General features: G+C 40.0%; 1 long non-coding RNA gene across 1 annotated transcript in view; it reads left to right on the top strand.

Moving 5' to 3' along the window:
* LOC123639442 overlaps positions 1-7,100 on the top strand; it is a 40,395-nt gene extending 33,295 nt beyond the window's left edge. Inside the window, exons 2-3 of the long non-coding RNA XR_006735727.1 lie at positions 6,077-6,344; positions 7,008-7,100. This is a non-coding gene — a long non-coding RNA (uncharacterized LOC123639442). The remainder of the gene's footprint in view (positions 1-6,076; positions 6,345-7,007) is intronic.
* The last annotated feature ends 16,870 nt before the right edge of the window (positions 7,101-23,970 follow it).

Below are 23,970 nucleotides of genomic sequence, written 5' to 3'. Positions count from 1 at the left end.
CACCAGTTCTTTTATTTATTTATTTATTTATTTTTGCTGCTGTCTCTCTCTCTTCTCTCTTTCATACACACACACACACACACACACACACACACACACACACACACTAAAATGCTTTTTAAAATGTTTTTGCTCAGTCATAGAATACTGAATCTCCACTTTCTCAGTGTGTGTATCTTCACTTGTTTTTTAGTTTTTGAGTTCATACAATTGAAATAAAGATACAGTTAATTTAATCTTTAACCAAATCCCAGGTATAGCCAAAAATGTCAAATTCAGGATTCAGCCTTACAAAACTTAAGAATTCTTCGATGAAAAAAGAATGTCATATCATTACTATTTTATAAAAAGAAAACTCCTGATGTCTTAGCACATTGTGTCAGTTGCTTTGTTACCTTCAAATGCCCCGGCATCAGAACCCTGTGTCTGAAATCCCTCAATAATGAGACTAAAAGAGCCAGTGGCGCAGCCCTATCTGATTATTTTAAGGCAGCCCTGCAAGTACAGGGTGCTCAGTAGCCAAGAGAAAAGACCTGATGGAAGCAACAATAGAAGTGAGCAGGACCCAGCGTGGACACCAGGGCAAATTCTCAGCGCCTGGCCTTTAGGCTGTTCTGACAAAGGCTTGGTTCTTCCCAGGTGGAGATCATTGCTCAGGTCTTCCTAGAGCGTATTTAAAGTAAAATGAGCCTCTTTTTGCTTATCCCACAGCCTGTTCTCTCTTAACGATGTACTCCTTGAAGGCCTCTTAAGATCACATCTGGTCCCCGCTGAATACAGACATGAATGCAACAGGACGCCACCTTTGCAGAATGTGTTCAGTCCCACCTCCTTGGCGTTATCCTGCTGGCTTTCCTCCACCCCCACTGCAACCTCTCAAGAGGCTCAAACAGATCACACAGTCACCAAGCAGGCCAGGAAGCTGACACATCAGAGCTTCTGAACATGCTGCTCCCTTCCCACAATGCCCTTCTCCACCTCCTTTACCTGGAGAACTCCTACTTATCCTTCAAGACCCAACTCAAGCTTTTTTTTAACCCCCTACAGCCTTGCCACCTCTTCCCATCTCAAAAAGGACGAGAGCTTTTGATCTACCACTGTATCTTGTGTTCAACAGTGTTACAGTGCTCGCTCTACTCTCATGTCCTTGCCCTCACATTTTCAGCTTTAGGAGAGGAGGGACTCATGCTATTTTCTGATCTCAGTACCTAACATTAGAAAAAGTGTTCATTAAATATTTGTTGAGTAAGGAATCATCTTGAAATATGTATGTTTCTCTGATGATATTATATGGTAATAAAAAATGTAGGAAATGCAGAAATGTTTAAGGTTTAATTGAATAAGTTTTCTCGTTTATTAGCCAGTTGTATTTTCTCTGTGGATGGTTAAAATGATTTTCTTTAGCTCAGCTTTTAATAAGGTTTAGTTTCATTTTTTTCATATTTATTGGCATAAACACAATATATTGTGGATTTTTTTCTTTTGTAGCTTTTGTTGCAAATATTCTTTCCTATTTGCTTTTGCATCTAATTTTTTTTGTGACTCTGTGGACAAAAAGTTTTATTTTATAAAGATTTCATTTTAATGAAGTCAAAGCCTCCATTTTTTTCTCCTTTGTTGTTTCTTTTATTGTGTTGATGCTTATAAAATCCTTCCCCAAATCAAGATAAGATAATCGTTCATTTACTTTGCTATTGATTTCATTTTTAGTATCAAACTTTTTAACCCACCTGAAGGGTGTTTTTGTAGGGGATAAAGAAAGCTTTAACTTTATTATTATTTCTTCCAAAATTGTACTTACACAAAGTATAGAATAACCCTTTGTTGCCCATTGTATCTGATGCCATGGACTTTGTCCCCATTTCTCCATGTGAAGTCCTTCTCTTTATTTACATTGTTTACTTTCATCACTGATCCACTCCTATTTTATATGTTCCATAGATACTCACTTTAATGTGTTTGATACAGGTCCTCGAATAACATCTGCATCTTTAAAAATGTACATTCAATGGTAAAATCACCCAGATTATTCTGTTTCTTACTAGTCAGTCTTACTAGAGGTGGGTCTATTTTATTCATCTTTTCAAACGGTCCATTTTTTGGTTTTTTAATCTTCTCTATTTTATTTCTGGGGCTTCCATTTATTATTCTTTTCCTTACATTTCACTGGGCCAATTAAATTTTTTTCCCAGTTTCACAAATTCAAAATTTCTTTCATTTTCTTTCAATTTCTTATTCCCTAATAAATTTGCTTAAAGCTATAAATTCTCTTTGCTAGTACTACTTTAATTGTGTTTCACTTTATCCAGGCAGCATTTTTAATGTTGTTCAATTATAAGCATACTTAATGTTCCTTAGAATTTCTGCTTTAACTCAAGAGCTACTTTAGTCGAATATATTTTGGCTTTAGACATTAAGAATAATTTTTATTAATAATATCTTTTTATTATTGCTTTCTAATTTTATTGAACGTGATTGGTAAGATATTAACTCTTTGTAATTTATTAAAGTTTAATTTGTGATTAATTTTTATAAGTGTTCTATATTTGCTTGGAAAGCTTGTGTAATCTCTGCTTGGTCTATGTTTAATTGTTTTTTCAAATGATCCATACATTGGTGGTGGTGGTTGTTAGTTTTTGTTTGTCTGCTTGATCTATCAGTTTCTGAAAAGTATATGTGAAATATCTAACAATTGTACCTTCTGTTTCTCCCTGTAGTTCTGCCAGCTGTTGCTTTATTTAATGGAGAGATGTTTATAGTCATTATGTTTTATTGAACTTGGTTTCTTTTTCTAATGTGTAACGTCCCTGTTTATCCCTTGTGCTTTTCTGTCTCAAATTCCATTTTGTCTGAAAACAATCTTTTTTATCTTTTTAAAAAGTTTTTTAACTTTTTAAATTATTTGACTTATTTATTTATTTATTTATTTAATTTTTTAGCGATAGGGTCTCACTATGTTGCCCAGGCTAGAATCAAACTCCTGGTCAAATGATCCTCATGCCTCAGCCTCCCAGGTAGCTGGGACTATAGGAATGTGCCACCATGCCTAGGATGGCAACAAATATTTCTAAGTAATTTACTTTCATTTACCTTTTGTTTATTTTGTAGCATCCTTTTATATCTTTTGTTCAAGAGTTTTTTAAAATGGGTTTTTGTATGATAAACTTTTGGAGTCTATTTTATTGCATAGTCACAAGAAAAGATAGTTTAGCTGGATATAAATTTCAACATAACTCATTCAGGTTTTTTTTTTTTTTCTTAATCTTTTTTAGCATTCTATAAGGACTTTCAAGCTAAAAGAATTTCCTTAATTCTGTCAATTCTCTGTCATCCGTTCGAACATTGCCTGCCCTCTGTTTGTTTTTTTTCTCCTTCTTGGACTCCCATTATATGCACGTTGACATTTCCATGTCTATCCTCCTTATTTCTCAGCTTTCCTTATATATTTCCATCATTTTGTCTTTTCTGGGTTTGATATGGCAGAGTCCAACCCACTTGATCTCCCAGCTCAGCAATTTGTTCAAATGTATTCCTTGAGGTATTCATCTCAATTATTGAGTTATTTTATTCCAGCTATCATGGTTTTTTTGTAATCAGGTTTTCCACTTGGTTCTTCATTATTCTGTCAGTTCTTATTTCATTTTACCAACATTGTCTCATATTTCTTTGGAGATTTTTATGCTTATTGAGCATTTGTTATTTATCTACCATATTAATTCTGTTTCTTCTCTATTTGTCATTTTGCCTTTGTAGTGATGGTCTTTAGGTGTGGGTTTGTTGTTTTCTTTTTAATTTTTTGGCATCAGCTTCTGTAGTAGGCAGTGTGTACTGGCGAGTGGTCAGTATACCAGGGCTGTGGTGGGGTCAGTTCCTGGGAGGTGCTGGGGCTCCCTTTTCCAAGTTGTTCATAAGATGGAGCCATTGTCTCTACCGAGCAGGTAAGTTGTTCTTTTGTCCTTTTCCATTAATATATAACTACGTATTATTTGATCAGATAAATTCTCTTCTAGTTTGACACACACAAGTGACTTTCTGGGCTTACCTGAAGGCACAAGTAAATTTATTTAAATGTGAGCCCATAAGAGAGTTCAGTACAAGAGAGGGCAGACCTAGGAGACTGGAATCAACAACTCAGGTGATGCAGGAGGCAGTGGTGGGAGAAGGGATTCTGAGAGAAGTGGCTGCCTTCATCCCAGTTCTATAGCCATTCATTTTGCATCTAGGCAGAGAGGATGACTGGATATTGAGAGTAGTGGCGAAAACACATACTTGACTCTGACACTTAATAGCTGTGAAACTCTGGGTAAGCATCTTATTGTCATTGAGCCTCAGTGTTCTCATCTGGAAAATGGGGCCAAAATACTGACCTCAGAAAGTTGTTGTTAGAAGTGTATGTGATAATATATATAAAGACTATGAGTTTCTAGCACAGTGCCTGGTCCTCCATAGGTATTTAATAAATTGGAGATCCATCCCCCAAATATTCCTCAATCATTTGCCTTTCCATTGGAAAGTTATAAACCTGGGCAAGAGAAAGAAAGCTATCAGTTTTCAGTGAATATGAATGTCTTTACATTTCATTTACTATTTATTTCTACTTACATCCCAGCTGTGTTTAAGTTATTGCAAGTCACACTTTGCAATTACATTGGTGCATAGGTATCTGAAATTCAAGGAAAACCTATCTTCAAATATGCCTTCCTCTTTTACCCTGTTCCTGTGCACTTTAGTCCAAGTATTTTTCTTTCCAGAACAGTCTCATTTTGTACTGCACTGCGGTCCTAAAGTGTAAGCAGGGGAAGGGTAGAGGTAGTCCCCTTTATATGAAAACATTACAGCTTCTAATCTAAGAGTTACATAGTGAATTTTAGTTACCTATTCTTTCACCTTTCTTTTGCACTTTGCGTAAAAAGCTGCTATTGTTGTTTTTCTCAGTACTCTTGTGAACATTGGGAACCACTCCATTGTCAAAATCTTTGTAGCAGGCTCCTGGCTAGTATTTTATAATCCATCTGAAAGGTTTGATAGCCCGTAATTTTTCATTTCAGCTGTGTTTCCCGCGTTAAAGACAACTGTGAGTAACAGTCAAGGCTGGGTCAAGCCATCCACTCACTTTTTCAATGTGTCTTTGAAAGGCATAGAGAGTTCGGATTCCTAACGCTGATAGAAACCACTGTTTAATCCTTTTCTGTTTGGTGTTATGACTTTCCTCCAAGATGTTATTGTTAACTTCCCTCCTGAGCATTGATCTGTCCTTGGAATTTGTGTGGTTTATTCTTCTAATATGTGTGTATGTTTTCTAAGTTGTCTTCTTTTTTTCATTTCTTTGCAAATGATTCTTAAAAAGTTTTGGACTTTTGAATGAGTACCAGAATTTTAAATGTCATGGACTAATAAAAAAGAAAAATAAATTGAGGATGGATACAGTGTTGCCAACATTTTATTTTGCCATTACTATAACAGAAAAAAAAAAAGAATGATGTTTTCTGTCATTATCATTTCATAAAAGGGCATTTTAATATCCAAACTAGGAAGAAATCTTGAAATAAAGGGCAATCCTTTAAGTGGAATGCATTTAAAAGAGAACCTTCTACATTGTCCTTTTTCTCCTTTTGCCTGGGACCAGTGAAAACGTCCACGAAGAAGACATTTGGGAACTGCTGTCTCAAGAACTCTATCCACAGCCAGCCTTTTAATGGTTTGCTTTAAGCACTTTCTGTTGTTCACTTTATTCTGTCAAGGTTGTTCCTACCTGGCACTTTCCGCTCTTGCTCCAGCAACATTTAAAGACCTTTCCCCCGGCAAAGGCTTCGTTGCCACACGGGAGAGCCTTGATCATCAATTCTGTTAGGCTGGTGGTGGAAAAAGCCCAGCAGAGGCAGCAGCTGTTAGCTCTGAGGAAACCGAGCAGCTGTTCACTGTCGTTCCAGGGTTACCTCATCATTTATTGTGCACAAAGGTGGCTTTACAATTTCTCCTTCATCCTTGTCCTCCTCACCCAGGCTGTGAAAAGCCGGTGCCTTTAATCTTGATGTCATTATTCAAGGTCTTCACCATTTGTCTTGCTTTCCTCCAGGGGTTTCTGTACGTTCTTCGTGTCAGACTCTGGAGTGCGTTCCAATGTCAAACGCAACGTGCAGGCCTCTGTAGAGAGAAGATTCCTACCCTTTTGGCTTTGATCAGATTTTCTTTCTGAATTCCAACCAGAACCTCTGCAAAATTGTGAAGAAGATGAAGTGTCTAGTGTGCCTGGACTTTTTTCTCTGCACCCTTCATTTCATTTCTACGTACCTTTTCTCCGGAGAGGTGGTGCTTCGTGCTGTCATTCTGTCTTCCTCCAGTCTGTAAGTAATCGAATAAAACCACTCACACTAAGGGATTAGGAGTTTAATTATCTCCCTCCCAGAGGCTGTTGCACATGATGAAGACGAAAGGGAGCCCAGCTTTGGAGTCTAGAGGATTTAATTCTAGCCATGGCTCTACTTGCTGCTATGGGGACTTAGGACATTTATATTATTTCTCAGAGACTCTCTTTCTTCATCAACAAAATGAGAATGATAATATTAAATAATATGATCTATCTCACAGGCTTGGTATAAAAATTAAATGAGATTTTCAAAATGCTTTATCATCTGAGAAGTGTTTCCATCATTTGTTAGTCATGTTTAGGGGTTGTAAATACTGGAAACCTCCTTGTGCTAGCTTGAGTAAGGATATTGGATTTCACCAACCAAGTCTCTAATACGGCAATATCAAGAGGCTGTGGGAATCCAAGAGGTTCTCTTTCCCTGTATGGAGCAGATCCTTCTAGTGTTCACCAATATCTGGTTCTTCTTACCTTTGTAGGCACAAATTGAAGTTAACTTTCCTAGCCCTCCTTGCATTTAGGAACTATGAGACTGAATTCTGGCTAATGGAGTGTGGAATGAAGTGATATATGCCTCCTCCTGGCCTGGTAACAGAGTGTTCTCTCTCTTCCTCTCCTCTCCTGCCTTGGACCATGCCAGGGGGATCTTGAAACCACAAGATGATGGAGATATGAGATGGAAGGAACCTGGATTCCTGAGTTACCACTTGGAGTGTGCTCACAGGAGAGCCGTCCAACCAAGATCATTAGCTTTGAAGTTTGCATAAGCAAGAAATAAACTTGTATTAAGCTGCTGTGATTTGGGGTTGTTTCTTACAGTAGGCAGCCTACCTTAATACACTGTATCTCGAACCTGTTTCTACCCACCCCCGCCATCATTTATCTCTTTTTGCATATCTCTTCCTCCACTTTATTTCCATGATGGTGGAAAAAGGCCACCAGCAACAGTAGCCAAGGTGACCACTCTTCCATTCAAGGGAACAGCCTGATTGCAACTAAAACACTTCACTTATTTCAAATTCCTTAGAAAGGACTAGGTTGGGTCCAGCTGGTATTGGGTGCCGATCCTTGAAGCAATCAACGTGTGGTGTCCATGAGGATAGCAGAGGGGCAATTCCACAGAAAAATGGTGCCTGGCAGCCAGCCCCAAACCTACCGACCACAGCGTTCCATGCTTGAGGCTACCATTTTTAAAAAGAATCATGAGGGGCACTTTCAGGGAACCACTGTCATAACCCGCCTGCTTGCAGCCAATGGAAATGGGGCATGCAAATGAGCAGGAGTGAAGCCCAGGGATTGGCTGAGCTGCTGTGCGCCTCCACAAAGCCCCTCCTCCAGGGGCTGCCCTTAAAGTGGGAGCACGGTTCCCACCCTGGACCTTGCCCAGTGGTGCAAGTCCCCCAAGCTCTGGAGGACTCACTGCCAAGAAAAAAATACAGAAAGAACGGAAAAAAGGAAGTGAAGACATATTTTTCTTCTTATATACCTGAAAAGAACGAATCTCTAAGGACGGCTTTGCAGTCATCAGGTAATGATTTCCATTTTGGAGCTGAGTAGCTTTTCCCAGTTGCTCCCAAATTGTATAGTTTTAATGCCGCAATATCGCCCATCTTGTGTTGGGAGCAATAGGGTTAGGGCTACAAATTCTGGCCACGCCAGACACAACGGAGCCACACCAGGCACACCAGAGCCACCCCAGGCACAATAACCACGCTAATATCTGCAGTAGGTAAGGGGTGAGAATCATTGTCTCATGTGTTGGTACTTAAAGCGTGATGCAGGAAAGTCCATAAAGTGACCTTGTTATGGTGCTGCAAGGTAGACAAAAATAGGAGTTTGAGTCTCCCCAAAGCAAGATTCTCCCAGGATGCTCTGCCCTATGACTGAAATAGCCCCTTCCTATAGCTAGCGCATAATCCTGTCTGACTTTAGGACTCAGCTCCAGCCACCTTCTAGGAATAGCCCACTCACACTTAGGGTTAGACCACCTCTCCTTTGTGCTCTATTATAACACCTAAATGTGCTTTGGTTTATTAAAATAACATTTCCCCCCTTTAATTGCAAAGGTTAAAAATGTTAATGCTACAAACTTTGGAAAGTCCAAATAAGGTCAAAAAAGAAAATAAAAATCTCCCATTATTCCACTGTCTGAAGGAATATATGCACACGTACACACCTCTAAAAATTTTTGATTTTGTACTTGCTTTTCTCTTTTAACAATATGTCACGTAGATTTTCTCGTTTATCTACAATATGGTTTTTAATTAATATGTAGTGGCATATGGATTCTTATAATTTATTTAACCAAATGCTTGTTGTTGGACATTTATGATTGTTTCCAATTTTTCATTGCAGTAAATGAATCCTGTTCAAGTCTGCCCCATTCAAGAGAATAGCCTGATTGCAACTAAGCAGACTTATATGTAAATCTTTGCATACTTCTCTGGTTATTTCTTTCAGATAAAGATCTAGAAATAGAGTTGCTGGATCAGGAAGTATACAAACAAGATCCAAAGGCAAGAAAGCAGAGAGATTTGCTATCTTTGGTCCCTTTCTAAGAAAGAAGAAAATCTTCCCAGGCATCCACCACCCTCCCCACCCAACCTGACCCAGCAGATTTCATGGACCAAATCGCATCACATGCATATGCAGAAAACAGGTGCTGACAAGGCTAGTGAAACTCTGTGATTGGTTTAGACCATCCAGATGTGTCCTTAGGATTCAATACCTCAAACAATTGTTGTTGTTGTTGTTGTTAATAAAGAAGATTTGGGAGTAGCTGTTGTATATGAACCAAGTCCCTTCCATACTATTAATAGCTATAGGATATTAAAATGTTTAAAAGCCTTTTCTAATTTGATAGGTGCCAGAGAGCTCCTCATTGTCAACTTTCTTTATACTTCTTGAATTACTGGTAGGTGTGAACATTTTTTCAGATATTTATTGGTCATTGTATTGTTTCTGTGATTTTTTGAATCATAATATTTCATATATGACACTTACATGCACATTCTTTCCAAAGTGACTGTGTTTTATTTTTTGCATCTCACAGAGCCCCAGACTGTGTCCACCATAAAACTGACACAAAGTAAGGCTTGACAGGTGGATGAATGGTTCACAGTACAGTTGGCCTATAAAGACTGAAAAGCTATGGGAAACAGATTTAAGGCAGCCTGGGAATAGCATAAGACGTCAGGCAGTAATGTCCAAAACTCAGCTTTCTGTTCTATTAGTTTAATGTATTTTCCATTGGCTAGCTTTTGAATCAATTTTACAGTGGCCATTACAATGCCATCCTTATGTAAGCTGAAAGATCTTTGATGGGTTATAGGGAAAAAAAATCCATCACCCAGAGGGAAAGAAAAGCAACACCAAAGCCCAGATATTAAGTATAGAATTGTTCCCCCTGACTCGAGGCTTTTTGTGAGTGAGTCCTTGGGTAATTATCACCCAGTTTTATGAACATGAATTTGCAGTTAGGAGAAATTGGTTTCTTGAGGCTAAAATTGCTGAGAGAGAGCAATGGCAAGAAATATCAGCCTATTGTTGGATAATATGGTAAGTCACCAGTTTGAATCCTGAGGTTTACGGAAACAGAATAAGTGGGAGGAATTCCCAAAACTTCTGTTGATAATGGGAGGCTTGGAAGTTTGTCTTACAAACTTGAAGTTCTGAATGAGGAAAATGCACGATTTTTTAGCTCATGATTAAAAATAAAAAGACAATCTTTTTAATTTAAGCATAAAAAGCAAGAACTTCCTTCTATGGGGCCTTAAGTAAGTGAATCAGGCCTCCTTTTTCTGTGGCTATCGAGTTCTGTGAGCGCAGTGATGAATCAGCATCGCGTCCAGGTAATGAATAATTATGCACCCTTTGGTCCATCAATAACCAATTACCAGGTTATGTTAAAATAACTAATCTTCATGTGGAAATAGTTATGTAGATTTATAATAATTGATGATGCTATTAAATTGGCTTTTAGAGTAATTTATCTAAATCTAATTCTAACTGTTTATGCTTATGGTTGAGATATATATATATATAATATACATATATATATATATTACCTTAAGGAATGTGCATCAAAGCATTCTTTTTTCTCAGTAATTAAAAATTGAAATGACTGTTGCATGAAGCAGATGTGGACCATTCAAGGGCTGTGTAATAGATTGGGAAATTCTATAATTGATTGCAAAATTTGCTCCATCATGTTGACAGGAGAGAAATCAGTGACAATGACAAGCTGATGAGAATTACAAAGCACATGAGTGTTGAAATTCATTTATTTCCCCTGGCACTCAGGTATGCGAAGAGATCATAGAAACACTCTGAGAAGAAAGAGGTCATACAATTCTGTAATCTTGTCCCCCTCCCTGCTGGTCCCATACATGAGTCTTTGACCATGGGTAGCAATCCGTGGAGCCCGAACCCTGGCTGCTCATTGTGTAATAATGTTCACAAGTGGAGAATTAACTTTGGACTGATGTTATGGACTGAATGTTTGTGTCCCCCTGAAATTCGTATGTTGAAGCCCTGGCCCCCGCTGCAATGGTATTTGGAGGTGGGGCCTTTGGGAGGTAGTTAGGGTTAGATTAGATTGTAAGGGTGGAGTCCTCATGATAGGATTAGTGTCCTTAAAAGAAGAGGAAGTGACACCAGAGCTCTCTCTACGCCATGTGAAGACACAGTGAGAAGGCAGCTAGCTGTCTGAAAGCCAGGAAGAAGGCCCTTACTAGCAACAGAATCAGCCGGCACCTTGATCTTGGACTTCAAAGCCTCTGGAACTGTGAGAAATAAATTTGTGTTACTTAAGCCACTTCCAGTCTATAGTATTTTGTTCTGGCAGACTAAGACAGAATGAAATCTAGGCTTCTGAGCATTATAATAAACAAATTGGATTTCTCAGGGGAATTGTCCCATGACTGTACCTTTTTTCATATTCATTTCTTTCCTCATTTTTATCAGCAACAATCATCATACCTCATCAGCAATTATAGGACACGTAAATTGGCTTCATTACTTTGTTGAATAAGTAGTTTTTAAGCATATAGTCATGTAGCCATTCTGGCCTTAAGCTTTGAATAGGAGACAAAGAGGAATGAACACCAGTCACTGCAATTGAGATTCTTAACAATCTATATCTAAGTTGCACACAAATAAATAAATGAAGAAAGCCACAAAAAGGGCTGAACTGAACCAGGAGCTGTGAGAACCCAGGGAGTAAGATTTCCAGAGGATTCCAGCAAGGCTTCCAAGAAGGGGGGGGGGTGACATTTGAGTTTTACTAAGTAATAAAAATGCATAAGAAAATTAAGATTAATACTCTAATGTTATGGATTGTGTAAGTCATAAAAATGTTAAGCATGCTGAAAAATACAGAAAGTATTATAATAGACTTCTGTGTATCCACTACCCAAATTTAATAATACAGGTAAACTTTGTTTTAGAAATCTCCCCTTCACTCTTGTTTTTAATTTTTAGAAATAAAATACAATAGTTACAGCTGAAGTCCCATCCTTCATCCCTTTATCTTTTCCTTATCCAGAAGTAATATCTATCATGAAGCTGATGAGTATCACCACACATTTTTGAATGTTTACCATATAGATAAGTACTATGTACACCTAGTATTTTTATATGTATTTTTTAAACGCACATGATAGTATTCCTCTAAAACTTGCTGTTTTCATGTAACCACACGTTTTCGAGAATTATTCACATGTAGATAGATTATTCCCCCACTTTCTTGGGTAGGGACTATAATCAGTAATGTAATAAACATTCTTATATTTCGTGCCCTTGAAGGAGTATCCTTTAGTTTAGGTGCCTAGAAATGGAATTTTTAAACACCATTTTAAAGAAACCCTTTGACTGCATTTTAATCATTTCAAGAAGGTGTTGTTCCTACCTAGGAAATTGCTTCACCACTTGAACACAAACTTTGATATGAACCTTGTCAGTAACAATAATAAAACTACAGAATCGTTGTTTGTCGGGGCTTCCTATGTACCTGGCACTGTTACAAGTGGTTTATGTGAATTAAGTAACTAAATATTTGTAAAATATACATTCAATACATGCTCACGTGGATAACACGCCAATCCTTTAGCTTTAATGATTGGACAGGAGGAGTCCCTCAAACTCACAGGCAGGATGGCTGAGAACACCTAAAGCAGCGGTTCTCGGACTCTAATGTGCATCAGAATCACCTGGAAGGATTGTTAAAATGCTGAGTCCCATTCCCAGAGTTTCTGACTCAGCAGGCCTGGGGTGGGGCTCAAGAATATTACTTTCTAACAAGTTCTCAGGTGAAGCTGGTGCTACTGACCCGAGGACCACACTTTGAGATCTGCCCCCAGCATCAATTGCCACGAATCTTTAGGCATGAACATAATGAAATCAGTCAACGCCCCCCTCCATCCATCCACCTTTCTCCTCTTCCCTCCATCTCTCCCTTTCTGTCTCTCATTCCACAAACATTTATTTCATACATAGCACCAAGCTGGGTGCTGTGAAAAAAATCAAATGATGACTATTGAGTAGTACCTATTAAAGAAATATTTAGTGATGATGCCAAAAGTTTCTGGCTTCAAGTAGCTTTCATTTTATCTGAGGAAACATTCACACATAAAAATTTAAATAACAATACCAGATTGTGATCAAATGGCAAATGAAAGTTATAGAGAGTACTCAGGCACCTCATAATAATCCTTGTTAGTAAGTGTATAATTTCCCATTTACAAGGTGCTATCTTTATTTTTCCCTAGTAAGAATATCCCTGTAGCACCTTCAAGTAGAAATTTAATAGAGTGCAGGTTCAAACACTTTAACAAAGACCAGCTCAGCCTGGTAAAAGTTTATTTCTCACATGGCAGTCTGAAGGTAGAGATCCAGAAAGGTCTATATTTCAGCTTCTGGAAAGCGGACAGGGAAATACAGGACATGCTCCCCTTTTTATGGGCTTAACTGAGAAGTTTCATACCTGAGTTCAGCTCACACCCATTGGCCAGAGCTCAGTCATATGATCACACCTAGCTGCAAAGGAGTCTGAAGCACATCTTTAGGTGGCCCTGTTCCCAACCCAAGCTTGGGGTTTCCCTTACTAACCACAGACGAGCAGAATGGATATTACGCAAAAACAATGATCTTTGCCTAAGATTTACAATCCATTTCTATAGATGTAGAAAACTGAAGAACAGAGAATGTAAATGACTTGTCCATAATTGTGTGCATAAGTCCAATAACTGGTGGACTTGGTATTGAAGTTCTAGGTTTTTTGTTTTGACAAGTCTAACAGTCTTTCCTTTCTATTAAACTCTCCAGATGTAAAGCTATTCTATTTTAAACAATCTATAAGTGAAAATATGATGTTGGTTTTCTACATACTTCCTTAGAATCCTCATTGTTAAAGATATTTTTTCTGGGAGCAAATTAGGTTTCTATTTACTGCAATTTCAACCCAGTCTATTTTATTTAACCAACAATACAGTAGCATACAATATTGGGAGGTTCACTATCTGCTTTCTGTCCAGACCCTAAATTTTCACTTGACTCTTGCAGGATCTTCTAAGTGTTCATAACATCCAGCAAATGGGATTCATCCATTGATATGGGACCAAGGAGACTGAAAATACTTAGGCATTTTGAATCCATTCCAAATAATGCTTCCTTGTCAACATCTCAGAATATGCAATCATTACTGGGATTGTGTTTTTTCAAATGTCAGTAATGTAATAAACACTCTTATATTTTGTGCACTTGAAGGAGTATTCTCTAGTTTAGATGCCTAGAAATGGAATTCAGTGCCAAGCACTGTAGTAGTTTGTGTGGGGCGTGTTTGCGTGTGGAGGTAGGGTGGGGGCACAGAATGGGCAACATGACCAACCAAATCAAAGATCATTCTCCTTCCAGCTAACAGTTTTCCCTTTTGAGGCCAATAAAAGCCACCATTAGCCAAGATAAAAAAGTTACCAATAAGAAGGTAGTTTGAGAAAGAAAGAAATGGTGACAAACAAGGAAAATGAAAAGTTGTGAGCTTCATTTAGTATGAAAATAAATTTGATTAAGAATGTATGATCTAAAATTGTGTTACCAACAAAACTGAACCCAATAATGATTTTTTAAAAATACAGTTCAGTCATTTTTCAACCAATAGAATCAACACAAATTTGGACGATTTGGTGAGGATAGCGACTCTTCAAAACTCTAATGAGGAGTGTTGAATTCAATGATGGTCTTAAAAAGCTACCAAAAATGAAAATAAAATGTAAAAATGAGAAAAAATATTAGAAAAACAGCCACATAAAACCAAGGAAATTATTGAGATACAAGTGTGTGATGTTCATATATAGTCATTCATTGATATAGTCAACACTTTTCAGGCACATGCAAGAATGCAAGGGGAGTCAGCTTATTTTTATGACATTTTACAGTTTAAAATGTTTTTCACATAATCATTTCCTTTGATACAAGGATGATTAAGACAGCAACTCTTCTCAGGAGCTCATGGTGTGGGAGGAGAGAGAAAGTGGCAACTAACCATCAGGGAAGCTGCCAGGGAATTCAGAGAAGGGAGTGATGGTTTCTCACTGGGGAAGAGGGAGGGAGTGTGTCTGAGATACACAAATACCTTTGTCTCCACTGTAAACACCCTGTTTCAAGCATCATCACTCCTCAGCTGGATTACTGCAATAGCCTCCAAACTAGTCTTCACATGTGCCAGCTATTGCCTGTGAGTACTTATTCCAATCCTGCCCTTTGATGTTCTCTTCTGTTTTGCAAAGGACTGGAAGCCTGAAAACACCACTTCTCAGACTCCCAGTTGTTTTCTGGTTAGATTCTGCTACTAGGAAGCACTGGCTAGAGATTAGAACGTGCTTTTATTTAATTACCTACTCTCAAAGTTAACCGTTGGGGTTAGGTAAGGAACTCTGCCTTTATGAACTTTTATTAAGCAAAGCTGGGTTTGCTTTACTATGGCAGAGGAAACAAACAAAAATAGTTTGTCCTTGCAATACAAACTTTACACAAAATGTAAAAAATAATTTCACACTTTGTCTTCCATCAGATCTCCTCAGCTGGCAACCAGTGCTTTACTTTTGTGTTCCCGAAGAAAAATAGCTAATAAACCGAGTGAGACAAACAAGGACCAAGCAGGGCATTGCTAGTTCATTCAGAGTCTTTTGTGCCATGAAGAAGGCGTCCTCCTTCCATGAAGACAAAGCCCTAGGTCAGGCTCACAGTTTGGCAAGGGGAGTACAAGCAGGATTTCAAGTCTCTCTTACCTTGTTAGCCAGGTGTCTTTGTGCAGTGAACAGTCTGTACAACCATACATGGCCGGCCAAGGCAACACCTCAAACAAACTGCAGTTCACCACTGGGAACTTTGTTCCTATCATGTAAGGCTTTCCCTAGAACCATTACTGGTGCCATTTCATAGATACTCAGACATCCATTTCTCCACTTATTTACTCATTAAATACTATTAGATGCCTACTATGTACTTGGTTCTGTGCCAGGCTCTGTGGAAACTGATGGAAGAAGCAGACCTTAAGATGATTAGAGCACAGTGATCAAAGCTAGAATCAAGTCTTCCAGAGAAGTTAACCTGCACACGTAACATTGTTGGGGAGATGGGTTCTGAGCTCCAATTTGGGATGGTGGTTTTAGTCTGTCCTTACTGGGGCCTCCATTTTATTTTGTCCTTATTTTTCAGGGCTTGCTACCGGCTGTTGATGGTGACCTTCTTGGCTTGAGTTTCCATTAGACGGGGTCTTGAGGGCTGAAATTCAGATTAGGGATTTTAGAGGATGGAAAGGTGATCTTCTGGCCATTTAAACCCAAGGGTATGTTTTTGTCCTGACTTGATGCCCCTTTTGCTGCCTTTGCTTTCCTTTACACACCCCAGGGCCCATTTCCACCACCTAGAGCTTCTGCATGGCTTCCCTCTCCTTCCCTGTCCCCTTGAGGAACAGAATACAGCTTACAGCACCTCCCTTACCCTTCTTTAACTTGCTAGCAGCCAGCTCTCCTGACATTTCTGATTAACACATGGAAGATTAAAATGCCCTGCCCTTCCCACTCTTTAGGACAGCTGGAGATAGACCTACGGGGTACTAGTGGGTCTTTAGTTGAAGAGAAGATGGACGGAAGGGAATCCACAAGCAGCTCCTGTAGGTTATCTTCCATACAGCTCCCCCCGCCCCCAGCAAGTTAACGCAGACATTATCCCCATTTTTAGACAAGTTAAAACACCTGCTGGACCCATGACTAGACACCCACAGAGCTGGACTTGAACCCCGCCCCTGCTCCTATTATTGCCTCACACGCTCGCCCCTTTAGGAGCTGAAGACCTCAGTGTGAAGAGTGGCCCTGCTGTGCATATCAAGGCTAATATCTATTGAAGGCTACCTACATACCTGGCACAGCACAATAAATCCTCACACCAACCCTATGAGGTACACTCCACTATTAGCCCATTTTACAGATGAGGAAACTGAGGCACCAAGGAATTACTTTATTTGCCCAAGGTCATATGGTTTTTAAGTGGTGGAGGAAGGATTCCAATCTAGGCAGTCTCCAGAGCCTGGGCACTTAACCATTGTCTTCTCCTGGGTGAAGGCAGGTGCCTCACTCACATTCCTGCAGTGTTTCTGTACCCCTGTTTGTCCCGAAGTGATGTCCACATGGGTCAAAAGCCACCTCTATGTGGTTACCAGACAATTCTGAGCTCCTGGGAACACAGAAAAGCAGACTTTAGTGAGACTGGGCTCCAGGTTGTCCCTGGCTTCGGTGTACAGGGGCCATTGAGTTAGTCAAGGTTCTCCAGAGAAGCAGAACCAATAAGATATATCTATATCTATATATCTAAATATAGATATATAGATATAAAGAGAGAGAGAGACAGAGAGAGAGAGAGATTATGGGAATTGGCTCACATGATTATGGAGGCCAAGAAATCTTCCAAGAAGTCTCTGCCATCTGCGAGCTGGAGAACCAGGAAAGGTGATGGTGTAACTCCCAGTCAAGTCTGAAGGCCTGAGAACCAGGAGGTCCTATGTCCAAGGGCAGGAGAAAATGAATGTTCCAGCTCAAGAAGAGAGAGCAGATTATCCTTCCTCCATCCTTTTGTTCTATTCAAACCCTCAACAAATTGGATAATGTCCACCCACATTAGTGAGGACCATCTGCTTTACTCAATCTACTGATTCAAATGCTAATCTCTTCCAGAAACACCCTTACAGACACACCCAGAAATAATGTTTTACCAGCTATGTGGGCATCCCTTAGCCCATTCACATTGACACATAAAATTAACATTCCTGACTATCCAGGCAACCATCCAGTCACTTGATGACAATTTTTCTTAGGCATACCAGATGTAAAAGCCAGAGGGCAGGGTCAGTTACATTATTTGTGGGGCCCAGTGTAAAATAGAAATGCACATCCCCTTGTCCAAAAAGCAAGAAAAGAGTACCAGCAAACATATGAGAACATAAGGCCATTTCCTTTCTTTCTTTGAATTATTAGCATAAATCTTGCCATTCCTCTTCATATTGTGCAATGCCAGTTTTTAAATGCCAATATAAAAGCATTTAACTCATGTGGAATCACAGAAATTGCACAATCAGTATTTTGCAGCTCATACACACATGTGTGTCTTGTTCTTAACATAACAGTGGAAATGAAGCACAGAACTAAACTAACCCAACTGTTTTTATTCCACTTCTTATTATGCACACTTTCTACCAACACTCTGTGGAAACTGGCAGCTTCTGTAACACATTATCTTGTACTCACTTTGAGTCTTGCTGAATTCCCACGGCATCATGGATTTAAAATTCCATGTGAGCCAGGTGTGTGCTGTGACCCTGTAGTCCCAGCTACTTGGGAGGCGGAGGCGGGAGGATTGCTTGAGCCCAGGAGACCGAGTCCAGCCTGGGCAACATAGCGGGCCCTGTCTATTAAAATTAAAACACAAAATTCTCCGTGAGTAAATGGCGAGGCACTGGGGCACACATACTGTGCATATCTCCTCTGCTCACACTCACACTCCACTGCCTTTGGACTTCACTTACAAAACACAATCAAAGATAAAATTATTCAGAAACTCAAGACAGTGATGGCAGAGCATTAAACCAAGTATGGGGCCCTCTGAGCCCAGGGCTCATGAAGCTGGCCCTGCCAGAGGGGACAGTAAAGATTTACTGAAGCTCAACCTTTTGTTTTGGTGGGAATGCTGAGGCCAGACCAAAGTTAGGTGAGTCTCGAGTCTCTAGTGGAAATGCAGGACATTCCTAATCACCCAACTCTAAAATTCAAAGCTGGAAAGAACATTAAAAATTATTTATAGGCCAGTCACGGTGGCTCACGCCTGCAATCCTAGCACTCTGGGAAGCCGAGGTGGGAGGATTAGTTGAGCCCAGGAGTTCAACACCAGCCTGAGCAAGAGCAAGACCCCCATCTCTACAAATAATAGAAAAATTAGCTGGGTGTGGTGGCACGTGCCTGTAGTCCCAGTTGAGGCAGGAGGATTGCTTAAGCTCAGGAGTTTGAAGAGTGAGCTAAGATTAAGCCACTGCACTCTAACCCAAGCAACAGGGCAAGATCCTGCCTCAAAAAAAGGAAAAGAAAAGTTATTTAGCTATGTTTTTTTGAAAAAATTAAGCCTGTATTTTAAAATACAGAAAAACACATAGAATACTATATTAATATATCTCAGTTCATTCCAAAACCATTCATTGTTGACATTTTGCCTTTTCTCTTCAAGGTTTCTTTGTTTTTTGTTTTAAATAATAGAACTAAAACATTTTAGGTAAGGTGGCAGTCCCTTTGGGAAGCACCTTGCTGATCAAATTCCACACTCCCTTCACCAGAGGCAGCCACTACCAGGAATTTGGTAAATATTCTTCCAGGCCCTTTGAAAACTACTTTTACCTGTATACATAGTATTCATAAACAAGGCAGATATTTTTGCATGTGAGTTTGTTTGTTTTTTAAGATTTATACAGTGGTATCTTGTAATACTTACTGTTCTGTAACTTGCTTTTATTCTCATGCAACATTGTGTTTTTGAGATCTATCTATCTTACTATGTAGGACCAGTTTATTCCCAAGAAATTGTTTCTAGTTGTTCACTATTACAAACAATGCTGCACCAAACTTTTTTTTTTTTTTAAGACAGGCTGTTGCTCTGTCGCCTAGGCTGGAGTGCAGTGGCTCGATCATAGCTCACTGCAACCTCAAACTCCTGGCCTCAAGTGGTCTTCCTGCCTCAGCCTCCCCAAGTGCTGGGATTACAGGCATGAGCCACTGCCCCCAGCCTGCAATGAACATTTCTGCATGGGAGTTGCAGTGCACACATGAGAGTGTCTCTAGGACGGAATGTGCTATGTGCCAAATGTGCCAAACTCTTCCGCAAAGAGATCGCAGCGATGGGCTCACCCACTGGCTGAGCAAGAAAGTTCTCATTTCACTGCATCCTTGACAGCGGTAGATAATATTAGATGGTTTTCATCCTTGTCCCTCACATTGGACTCTGAAAGCCTCGAGACTTGGGCAGAAACAGTTCTAGAACCACAGGACTCATTATCAGCCCAGGGCTAGTAGTTGGTTTAGATATTAACCTCTCATGTTCTTTTCCCTCTACTTTTCACAAAATTTTCAGGCACATTTTAAGGTAATTGACAAAGTTGTGGGCCTGGGGTTGGTGTTTTGCCCTGACAATCTCCCCTGCATTGTATACATTTTTTAATTTTCTGTATATTTTGATATTTTGACATCTGACAAAATAGCTGGGGAGCGACTGCCTCTTTCTAGCTGGGGAGTGACTGCCTCTCCCAGGGCTAGCCAATTCTTAGAGGCTGCAAAAGGCTGGGGCAGGAGCGTGCCTTTGGTGTGCAAACTAATCCCAGAGCCACACCTTCTCTGTGTGGCCCTTACAACCCAGGAGAAAACATTCCTCTGCCCTAATCATGCTGGAGCCATAGTTTAGAGCCCACTGAAATTCTCCAAACTTGCCAATCCTAAACCGTTCACCCTGCCCTGTCTTGCCTTTGCTTTCCCAATAAGCATTAGGCAGTAGCCTAATGTTTTCCTCTAGGTCCTGTCTTCTGCCTCCTGACTACCCTAGTGTCTTTCCCACAACGCCCTGTGGGGCGTGGTGTGTCTTTTGTCGCCAGGACCGGTGAGTATAATAACATTTGTTTTCCTGGGTCTCTCCCGTGGCTGCACCTGAATGGCCATCTCATAAAAAAATATAAAGCACCCCTCACCCTAAGTCTGGTAGTGAGGGCACCCAGCCAGTTTTACTTTTCGTTTCAAAAGCCTCCTGGAAAACACGACTACTTATCTTGTGTTTTCCTAAGTGCGTATGAGGACTTGGGGCAGGGTGTCAGGGGTGAAATTATATCCAGGTATTGTTATTTGGAGAGTCTGGAGCACTTTAAGACAAGGTTGGAGGTAAAATGCAGGAAATAGTTGAATCAAAACCGTTCATGGGCAGAGACACAGGGTGTTACGAATGCAATCAAGGAGAAAGATTGGACAGAAATGCTAAATAATCCATATCTAGAAGGTTGACGTGATTCTGCTGTTATGAAAATAGGGTGTGCATTTTCGCAGGTCAACATACTTTTATGCAAATCACGTATCACTCTACTGAACCCATTGTTCAAAGACAATATAAAAAGAAATCGTTCTTCCTTTATCTGTGTCCCAGGGGATTCCTGTTGGCTGAAAGGATAGGTATTCACAACGGTTTATAAGCATGAATTAAAGCTTAGGCCTTTTCCCTGAGGACCATGAAGACTGGAATTCAGCCCTGTGTTTATGAATAATGCAAAGACACCCTAGGGAAAGGACAACATAGTTAGGTGGGTCTTTATCCAGCCACATTCCTTGATGTGCTCCTTTCCCTAACCCAGACCTGGGTTTGTTTACTAGCAAGCTAATTAACCTTTAAGACTTGCCGTCCTAATCTGAAAATGAGGATAATAATAATTCCGGCTTCACAGGACTGTTGTGACTATTGATGAGATAATACATTTGAAGTGCCTAGCATACAGGAGGCACTTGATAAATGCCAGCCCTTCTTCTTATTAGTTTCTACCCTCTCTGAATTCTTAAAAGGCTTTTCATTGAGTGCCTCGTAATTGAGCTAACTGCATGTTGTCTTACACAGTTTGCAACTGTTTCTTCTAGGTTAACCTTATCTTTCTCGTGCATCATAGGTCTTCCACAAGAGACACTGTCTTAATAATCTTAATAATATCTAAACCTGCTGCTGTACAGCATATAAAATGTGTCCACAGGTATTCTTTTACATGTCTTTTGAATCCTCCCTTTGCCCAGCCCACAGCTGATTATGGGTGAGGCACTCTGAAATCTGCATGAACTGATGGATGGATCTTTGTCAGAAAGGTGAATCCTTCCAGAACTTACTTCAATGACTGGATATCATAGAGCTTCGCTTTGAAGAAAGAGCACAGTGCCTTTTCAACCTCCTGAAAGCAAGCTTCTCATCTTGAGAATTTTTAGTCTGCTGGATTAAATATAAAATGATTATGAATCCTTCTTTACGGGAGCACAGTGGTAAAGTTAAAAAGTATCTGTGGCACACTGTTCTTTTTTTGAAGAGGAAAACACAAGACTGCAATGGTACAGAGCTCATTGCTAAGCAACAGAACCAGGTCTGGACTACACAGAAGCAAAAAAAATTCTCCTTTGTTCAGTACAATGAAGAATTATTAAATGAAAAACACTTAATAGAATCTTACCTACAACACTAATGCTAATTATTTTCCAAAGCACTAATCAGCAGTTGGTAACTAATTTTCATGGGAGTTTCCGACAATAGCTCACAGTTCTGTTTTCTAAATGAAGCAGTTCAACACAAAGGTTTCAGATAATGAATTTTATGGAAGGCATGAATCTGACATCTAGATTAGAAGTCACCAATTCCTGTGTTCTAGTTTTAATCCAGGATTATGGAAATCCATCTCAAGTAATTTCAATATTGATGGAAATATGTTGTTTATTGGCATAACTTAAAATAGTGGTTCCCAGATGAACATCATCTGGGAACCTGTTAGAAATGCAAATTCTTGAGCCTCATCCTACTGAGTCAGAAACTCTGGAGCTGGGGCCCAGGGCTCTGCTTTCTCGAGCCCCCCTCCCCAACGCCCCCCCAGTGATTCTGATGGAGTTCAAAGTTTGAGAACCACTGACTTAGAGGATCATGATCATGACGTGAGACATAAAAGTAGAGAGTAATGAGTTCTGTCCAGTTTGGTACTAGTGGACCATTTGAACCACGTGGAACTGCTAACCCATTTTGAGCTGGGGAAGAAATTTGTAGAGGTAACTCAGACAGTGAGCATCGAGCAAATAGCATGTGAACTGGAGGAGATGCTTCGTAGCAGACCTCACTACTTCCTGCTGAAACGAGAGCTGTCTATAAACACCTCCTGTGATGCTTAATTTTAGGTGTCTTCTTGACTGCATTAAGGAATTCCTAGAAACCTGGTAGAGTATTAATTTGGGGTGTGTCTGTGAGGACATGTCCAGAGGAGATTAGCGTGTGAGCCAGAGTGGACTAGATGATCTTCCCTCAGTGTGAGTGGGCACCATCCAAGCTGCTGGGGGCCCACAGAGAACCATGTCAGAGAAAAGGCAGTTGTGTCAATCTATCTGCTAGAGCTGGGATACACTCTTCCTATCCTGTCCTTGGACAACAACTCCCGGCTCCGGTCTTTGGATGTCGGGACTTATACCAGCAGCTTCCTGAGTTCTCAGGGATTCAGCCTCAGACTGAGAGTTACATTATTGGCTTCTCTGGTTCTGAGGCCTTTGGACTTAGACTGAGCCATGCTACCAGCATCCCAGGGTCTCCAGCTTGCAGATGGCCTGTCACGGGACTTCTCAATCTCTCTAATTGCATGAGCCAATTCCTCTCACAAATCCCCTCTCATATGTCTATGTCTATGTCAATATCTGATCTATATCATCCATTTCCTATTTTTTATGTTTCTCTGGAGAACCCTAACACATCTTCCAATTGTTTCCATACAATAAAAAAGGGAACTACCTCATATGGTCATTTGTCCATCCAGTATTCACTGGGTAACTGCTATGGGCCACACATTATGGTAGGCCTTACAAATAGCTGTTTGTAATAAATTTGTGGTATTTTGCCCAGTCAGCTGTAATAGGCTTATGCAGAATGAAGGAGAGAGACATATCTTGAAGTTTAGAAATTAAACAGACTAAAGTAATACGAAATAGCAACACAAATAGCTAAAGCTATAAAAATATGGCTAATGAAGTTTCTGTATCTGTGGCAGATTAAAGATGACTGTAAATTCTTTGACGTTCCTCCCATTGAGACGTGGAGTCTATTTCCCTTCTCGTTGGATCTGGGCTGTGACTGCTATAACCAGTGTGACAGAGGGACTCTATGCAGTTTCAGGCCTTGGCTCACAAGAAGACTGGCAGCTTCTGCCTGGGTCTCTTGGAGCCCTGAGCTGCCAAGTAAGACATTGACCACCCTGCTGGAGAGGATGGGAGAAGTGCCCTGAGACTACATGGAGGAGGAGAGAAGTCCTG

Source organism: Lemur catta, chromosome 6 (genome assembly GCF_020740605.2).
Source record: "Lemur catta isolate mLemCat1 chromosome 6, mLemCat1.pri, whole genome shotgun sequence".
NCBI lineage: Eukaryota > Metazoa > Chordata > Mammalia > Primates > Lemuridae > Lemur > Lemur catta.
The sequence above is the reverse complement of the archived record's forward strand: the minus strand, read 5'-3'. Positions and strand labels throughout refer to the sequence as shown.